The sequence below is a fragment of the Pristis pectinata genome, chromosome 38 (genome assembly GCF_009764475.1).
Source record: "Pristis pectinata isolate sPriPec2 chromosome 38, sPriPec2.1.pri, whole genome shotgun sequence".
NCBI lineage: Eukaryota > Metazoa > Chordata > Chondrichthyes > Rhinopristiformes > Pristidae > Pristis > Pristis pectinata.
The window spans coordinates 2,443,274-2,452,030 of NC_067441.1; positions in this window are offsets into that span (position 1 = coordinate 2,443,274).

Here is an 8,757-nt window from a genome sequence, read left to right on the forward strand (position 1 = left end):
ACCACGTGGAATACTAACTGGGAACGTTGTGTCTGGAAAAAGTAGGTCAAATCGCTCAATTGGCAAATTGCTGGAAGATGTCCTCGATCAGGTTCTTAGGCAGAACTTACTGATGTGCTGCTCATCAATGCCCAGTTTGGTGTTTGTCAGGTGCACACAGCTTCAGAGCTCACCTCAGCTTTGGTCCACACCCAGACCAAAGAGCTGAACCCCGGGGATGAGGTGAGAGAGAGAGACTGCCCTTGGCATTGAGAGGTGATGTTTGGCCGTGGGGCATCGAGGAGTCCTGGGTGACCTTACAGAGGTATGTAAGGTCGTAGATAAGGTGGATGGTCACAGTCTATTTTCCCCAAGGGTAGGGGAGTCTAAAACTAGAGGACACAGGTTGAAGGTGAGAGGTGAAAGATTTAAAGGGGACCTGAGGTGCAAAGGGTGTTGGGTGTGTGGAATGAGCTGCCAGATGCAGGTACAATTACAAGACAATTGGACAGGTACTTGGATAGGGATATGGGCCAAATGCAGGCAGATGGGACTAACCCAAGCAGACAACTTGGTCGGCATGGACAAGTTGGGCCGAAGGGCCTGTTTCCGTCCGTCTATAACACAACACAGACAATACCATCTGGTGGTTTTGGGATCTTGCTGAGCTCAAATTGGGCACAGTGTTTCCTAATACTACATTGCGGCTACGCTTTGGAAAATACCACATTGGTGGGACATCCTGAGGCAGGAGGAGATGATGGGAGTGTACGTCCAGCAAAGGTGGTGTGGAGAAGAAAGGGAAATGAGGGCGAAAAGCAAATGTGCAGCAGAGATTGATTTTTTCTGGTGTGTTTGGAGAAGGGGACCTCCTTCAGGAAGGTTTTAAATTTCAGCAGCTGTTTTCTTGAGGTCGATGGATCAACACACAGGGTTGAAGAAAGTGTTCCCACAGAAGCAATGGGAAAAAGAACCCCAAGCAACTCCCCAGAGCAAATAAAATGGAGTGGAGGGCTAGGTTAAAGGGGACTGCAAGTCCTCTCTTTCCCCCGCACTCAGGAATGTATTCTATTATTTGTCTCTTGCCTGCCAGCAAGAAAAATGTCCCACATAAACATTTTGGCTGTTGTGAGGTGGTGCAAGCTGTGAGACAAACGCAAGGCTTCCTTTCTATCGCCTCTTTGCTGAGCTTCAGACAGCTCATTCCTTTGCAAAGCGCAGAGACTAGTGTTATGCAATGAGCTATTCTGGGCCAGGAATATCCCACAGGCAACCCCCCCACCCCCCTTAATGGTGGGAGCCAAGGGGAATCTGATCGCTGCCAGAGGCAAACCTTTGTGCTGCGTGGAGCTCCCTCAGGCCATTTGGTCCGACAGGTCTATCCCTGCCCCGCAAGTGCTCCTTCACAAGACCTCCTCAGCCTAAAGACCTGCACCACCAGATTCAAGAACAGCTACTTTCCTTCAACCATTTGGTTCTTGAACCAACCAGCAAAACTCTAATCACTACCTCATTGTAGCAACAATACGACCAGTTTGATCACATCTATGGAGGGAAGTAAACAGTTGATGTTTCATGCTGAAACGTTAACTGTTTATTTCCCTCCATGGATGCTGCCTGACCTGCTGAGTTCCTCCAGCACTTTTTGTGTATTGCTCCAGATTCCAGCATCCGCAGAATTTCTTGTGCGGACTGGTGTGATCACTTTGCACTAAAACTGACTTTGTTTTCTTGTTGTTCTAATTGTGTTCTTTCTTGTAAAAATTGTGTACAATTGATGTTTTTCTTGTGAATGATGTTTCTATGAGGCCATGTGCCTGTGATGATGCTGCAAGTAAGTTTTTCACTGCATCTGTGCACACATGGACGTGCATCCGACAATAAACTCGACTTTGACACATCCTACAGGATGTTCCCTCAATAACTGTGGGCTACGAATGGATCTCTGCACTTCACAGCACCGTAGACAAAAGCTCACCAGCGCCTCTACTTCCTCAGGAGGCTAAACAAATTCAGCATGGCCGCTTTGACCCTCACCAATTTTTACCGATGCACCATAGAAAGCATCCTATCCGGATGCATCACGGCTTGGTACGGCAACTGCTCTGCCTGGAACCGCAAGAGATTGCAGAGAGTCGTGGACACATCTCAGCACATCACGGAAACCAGCCTCCCCTCCATGGACTCTGTCTACACTTCCCGCTGCCTCGGTAAAGCAGCCAACATAATCAAGGACCCCTCCCACCCAGGACATTCTCTCTTCTCCCCCCTCCCATCGGGCAGAAGATACAAAAGCCCGAAAGCATGTACCACCAGGCTCAAGGACAGCTTCTATCCCACTGTTGTAAGACTATTGAACGGTCCCCTAGTATGATAAGATGGACTCTTTGACCTCACAATCTACCTTGTTGTGGCCCTTGCACCTTATTGTCAGCCTGCATAGCACTTTCTCTGTAACTGTAACACTTTATTCTGCATTCTATTATTGCTTTTCCCTTGTACTACCTCGATGCACTGATGTGATGAAATGACCTGCATGGATGGCATGCAAAGCAAAGCTTTTCACTGTACCAATTGCTACTCCATATGGAAGCATAAATCACGCATTTGTATCTTCCAACACAACAAAAGAAAGTTGCACTGACCCTAAGGGGCTCCCTAAGGTGAGCGTCAGAGCCCAACCTGACCTTGCCCCTGCCCGACTACCTCAAACAGACAATCTGTACAGTCATTCGGCTGAGAAATAGGCCTTTCAGCCCATCATGTCTATGCTGACTATCAAGTGCCCATTACATGATCCCATTTATCAGTCTGTAGCCTTTGGGGGAACACACACCAGTCCTCATTGAGGGGTCAGCTTCAAGTTCCTGGGCTTCAACATCTCGGAGGATCTATCCTGGGTCAGACACATTGACGCAATCATGAAGAAGGCATGCCAGTGGCTCTACTTTAATCTGAGAAGATTCAGTACATCGCCAATTTCTATGGCTGTGCGGTAGAGAGCATTCTGACTGGTTGCATCACCGCCTGGTACAGAGGCTCCAATGCACAGGATCGCAAGAGGCTGCAGAGGGTTGTAGACTCTGCCAGCTCCATCACGGGCACAACCCTCCCCACCATCCAGGACATCTTCAAGAGGCGGTGCCTCAAGAAGGCAACATCCATCACTAAGGACCCTCACCACCCGGGACATGCCCTCTTCTCGTTACTACCATCGGGGAGGAGGTACAGGAGCCTTAAGACCCACACTCAACAATTCAGGAACAGCTTCTTCCCCTCTGCCATCACATTTCTGAACGGTCCATGAACCCATGAACACTCCCTTGTTATTCCTTTTTTTGCATTATTTATTTTTGTAATTTATAGTTAACTTTATGTCTTTGGACTGTACTGCAGCTGCAAAACAACACATTTCACGTCATGTAAATCAGTGATAATAACTCTGAGTCTGATCCTATATCTTGGCATTCAAGTGCTTGTCTAGATACTTGTTAAATGTCGTGAGAGTATCTGCCTCCACCACCCCCTCAGGTTAGTGATAAGGAGTGGAACCCTTGACCAGGTGAAGTGGACAATTACAGTTCCTCCCTCACAGGTCTGGTCGAGAAGTGTTAACTTGATACGACCAGGAATTGAAACAGATGTGTGTATTTCAGTTGCACTGTGTTAGCCGGCTCAGTCACCAGGAAGGGTGGACAAACTCGGCTCCCTGACCGTGTTCCACCAGTCCGCTCAGCGGGACCACTTCCAACCTGAACTCCATAACCCCCACTGTCCGTACCCCTCAAAAGTTATTCAGCTCCCTCTAAATCCCTTATCGAGGCCCAGTCTCAGGAGGATTCTGTGCAGCGACTTTCTGTTCCTACTTGCCTTCCTGACTGACATCCCCTGCTGACCTGGTTGTTATTTTTGCAGTTAATCACCCACATTCTGAACATTCGCCATCAGAGGAAAGAGCTTCTATCGATCCGTCATCCCAACCACCTTGACCCTTTCACTCTTCAACCTTCTGATATTAGAGAAGGCTGTGATTAAACTCTATTAGAGTCATAGAGCAGCACAGCACGGATACAGGCCTTTCGGCCCAACCAGTCCATGCCGACCACAGTGCCCACCCAGCTAGTCCCAATTTCCTGCGTTCGGCCCATATCCCTCCAAGCCCCTCCCCTCCATGTACCTGTCCGAGTGCTTCTTAAATGATCCTGTTGTACCTGCCTCGCCCACTTCCTCTGGCAGCTCGTTCCACACACTCACCACCCTCTGCGTGAAAAAGTTGCCCCTCAGGTCCCTTTTAAATCTTTCCCCTCTCACCCTAAACCTATGCCCCTTAGTTTTAGACTCCCCTACCCTGGGGAAAAGACTGTTCCCATCCACCTTATTCTATGCCTCTCATCATTTTAAACACTTCTATAAGGTCGTCCCTTATTCTCCTACGTTCCAAGCAATAAAGACCCAGCCTGGCCAACCTCTCCTTATAACTCAGGCCCTCAAGTCCTGGGAACATCCTCGTAAATCTCCTCTGCACTCTTTCCAGTTTAACCACGTCTTTCCTATGTGTCAAGAGGCAGTACGCTCTTAAGGGCAAGACCCTTAACAGTGTTGAAGAGCAGAGAGACCTCGGGGTGCAAGTCCATGACTCATTGAAAGTGGCTACACAGGTAGACAGGGTGGTTAAGAAGGCTTATGGAATGTTTGCTTTCATTAATCATGGTATTGAGTACAGGAGTCAAGAAGTTATGATGCATCTCTATCGAACTCCGGTTAGGCTGCATTCAGGATACTGTGTGCAATCCTGGTCACCTCACTATAGGAAGGATGTCGAGGCTTTAGAGAGGGTGCAGAGGAGGTTTACTAGGATGCTGCCTGGATTAGAGGGCATGAGCTATCAGGAGAGGCTGGAGAAACTTGGGCTTTTTTCTCTGGAGCGACAGAGGCTGAGGGGTGATCTGTTGGAAGTGTATAAAATTATGAGAGGCATAGATAGGGTGGACAAGCAATATATTTTTCCCATTATTGAGCGATCCAATACCAGAGGGCATGCACTTAAGGTGAGGGGGGTAGGTTCAGAACAGACGTGAGGGGTAAGTGTTTTACTCAGAGTGGTGGATGCCTGGAATGTGTTGCCTGATGGGGTGGTGGAGGCAAATTCACTGGGGGCTTTTAAGAGGGGCTTGGATGGGCACATGAATGAGAGGAAAATGGAGGGACATGGGCATTCTGTAGGTAGGAGGGATTAACTATGTCGGCACAACATCGTGGACCGAAGGGCCTGTTCTGTGCTGTACTGTTCTATGTTCTAACAGGTCGACCAAAACTGTACACAGTACTCTGAGTGCGGCCTCACCAACAACTTGTACAACTGCAACATAACGTCCCAACTCCTGTATTCACTGCCCTGACTGATGAAGGCCAGCGTGCTAAACACCTTCTTCGCCACCCTGTCTCCCTGTGACGCTGCTTTCAACAAACTGTGCACTTGTACTCCTAGGTCCCTCTGTTCCATTACACTCCCCAGTGCCCTACCATTCACAGTACAAGTCCTACGCTGGTTTGACTTTTGACACTGGAGAAACTACATTCCATAAATTCATACTCGTTCCACACCACCCCGTAAAACCAATGAAATTTTCATCACCACAGGCTCCTGAACTAAGTTAAGGCTCTGATGAATGTGGTCTGATGAGAAGCTCCAAATGATTCTGGCTGGGAAACAAGTGGTTGCGGGCTGTAACACAATCTCAAGGTTCAAATCGCTTTATATAAAGAGTCCGGGCTCCCCTTTCTACAGTATACTGTCTCACTGCCCAGCATGCAGCTTTGGAAGGGTCAACTGTTGCACCTTGTGTTGCGTGGTTGGCATGGGACACACCAGATTGGTTTACAGTGGGACACCCCCTGACCTTCCAAGAGATGATTGCTTCAGACTACAACAGCTGCCCGATCCATCTGACCACTGGATGCACCCATGCACTTCAAAGTCAGGGCAATGAGTACAGGAGTTGGGACGTCATGTTGCAGCTATATAGGTCGTTGGTGAGGCCACACTCGGAGTACTGTGCACGGTTTTGGTCGCCCTGTTATAGAAAAGACATGGTTAAACTGGAAAGGGTGCAGAGAGGATTTACGAGGATGTTACCAGGACTCGAGGGAGAGGTTGGCCAGGCTAGGTCTTTATTCCTTGGAACGTAAAAGAATGAGGGATGACCTTATAGAAGTGTTTAAAATTATGAGAGGCATAGATAAGGTGGATGCCAACAGTCTTTTCCCCAGGGTAGGGGAGTCTAAAACTACGGTTTAGGGTGAGAGGGGAAAGATTTCACAGGGACCTGAGGGGCAACTTTTTCATGCAGAATGTGGTGAGTATGTGGAACGAGCTGCCAGAGGAAGTGGGTGAGGCAGGTACGACAGGATCATTTAAGAAGCACTTGGATAGGTGCATGGAGGGGCAGGGCTTGGAGGGATATGGGCCGAATGCAGGTAATTGGGACTATCTGGGTGTGCACCATGGTCAGTATGGACTGGTTGGGCCGAAGGGCCTGTATCTGTGCTGTGTTGCTCTGTGACTCTGCCTAGCGAAGTCCTTGACACAAAGTGGGATAGGGTGGCAGCCAACTTGTACACAGCAAGCTCCCACTAACGGCAGTGTTTATCTGACCCACTGGTATTGACCGAGAGATCAATGCTGGTCTCTGGACACCAGAGAGGACTATTTCATCTGCATCTACCCAGGAGGGCAGACGGGACCTCATTTGCAATTTGGACTGGGTGGGGGAAGAGTAGAGGGTGGGAGCAGCGTGATTAGAGTTGGAAGGTGGGGGGGGGGGGAAGAGAGGAGAGTTCGCAGGAAGTTGAGAAGAAAGTGGCGATGAGTTGTTTCCTGCAACTCCATTCAGAGGTTCTACAGTAGGAGTGACAGTTGGCATCTTCAAGTACTGGAGGACATGAATTCAGTGTGAGAGAGGGAAAGTTTAAAGGAGATGTGCAGGGCAAGTTTTTGTTTACACAGAGAGTGGTGGGTGCCTGGAATGTGCTGCCAGGGGTGGGGGTGGAGGCAGATACCATAGTGGCGTTTAAGAGGCTGTTAGGCACATGAATATGGAGGAATATGGGACACATACAGGTAGTTTAATTTGGCATCGTGTTCAGCACAAAGAGTTGCAGCAAGCCAACCTTTTGCGATTCATGCACAAGCACTTCCAAGTCCCTCTGCACAACAGCACGCTGCAATCTTTCGCCATTTAAATAATAATCTGATCTTCTATTTTTCCTTCCAAAGTGGATGACCTCGCATTTACCAACATTGTACTCCATCTGCCACACCCTCGCCCACTCACTTAACCTATCTATATCTCTCTGTAGACTCTCCGCATCCTCTGCTACATCTATTTCTTGGTTTATTGCCTGTGCCACTGTAATGTTATTATTTGGTGGCCTATAGACAACTCCCACCAGTGATTTTTTCCCCTTTACTATTCCTAAGGGCAGGCATGGTGGTGTAACGGTTAATGCAACGTTATTACATGCCGGAAGCGTGGCGACACTTGCGGGCTGCCCCCAGAACACTCCACGCAAAAGATGCATTTCACTGTGTGTTTCGATGTATGTGTGACTAATAAAGAAATCTTGTCTTGTCTTGTGGGCTGAAGAGCCTGTTCCTGTGCTGTACTGTTCTGTGTCCGATGATGAAGGGGTGGGGAGAGGGGGTCTCATTGAAACCTACCGGATACTGAAAGGCCTGGATAGAGCGGACGTGGAGAGGATGTTTCCATCAGTTGGAGAGTCCAGGATCCGAGGGCACAGCCTCAGAATGAAGGGACGTCCCTTTAGAACTGAGATGAGGAGGAATTTCTTCAGCCAGAGGGTGGTGAATCTGTGGAATTCGTGGCCACAGAGGGCTGTGGAGGCCAAGTCACAGAGATTGACGGGTTCTTGATTGGTCAGGAGGTTATACCTCACGGTAAGTGGACAACATGGTATTTTTATTTTCTGCAAGCATAGAAAACGTAATATAATAAAAGAATGAAATTTCAGTCAACTTTTCCTAATACTTAAAACTTTCCCTCTCAGGGAGTTGCAAAATATTCTGCAAGAATGAGTTAGATTTAAAAAAATCCAGATGGAAAGTATCCAAGGCCATAAAGCAATCGTTTAAGACATAGCGCAGATTCTCAGCTAATTCCCTTGAGGTTAAATCCCTCACTCCTTCAGCCTGTTGTATTTTTAAACTGCAAAGTTTCCTCCCCTCTCCTCCTGGGCGTAGGATCTGTTGCCTCTGGCTGTGTCCAGGGGTTACCGAGAGGGACAAGAATTCCCTCCACCGTCACCGGCTACCACCTCCTCAGGGGGAGGATCAAGGATGGGTAATAAATGCTGGCCTTAACCTCCAACACTTGCATCCCAGAAAAAGAATAGAACATAGAACACAGCAGCACAGTACAGGCCCTTTGGCCCACAATGTTGTGCCAACATTTTATCCTGCTCTAAGATCTATCTAACCCTTCCCTCTCCCATAGCCCTCCATTTCTCTATCATTCATGAGCCTATCTAAGAGTCTCTTAAATGTATCTGCCCCCACAACCTCTGCCGGCAGTGCGTTCCACGCACCCACCACTCTCTGTGTAAAAAAACTTACCCCTGACATACCCCTTATACCTTCCTCCAATCACCTTAAAATGATGCCCCCTCGTGTGAGCCACTTTCATCCTGGGAAAAGGTCTCTGACTGTCCACTCGATCAATGCCTCTTATCATCTTGTACACCTCTCAAGTCACCTCTCAT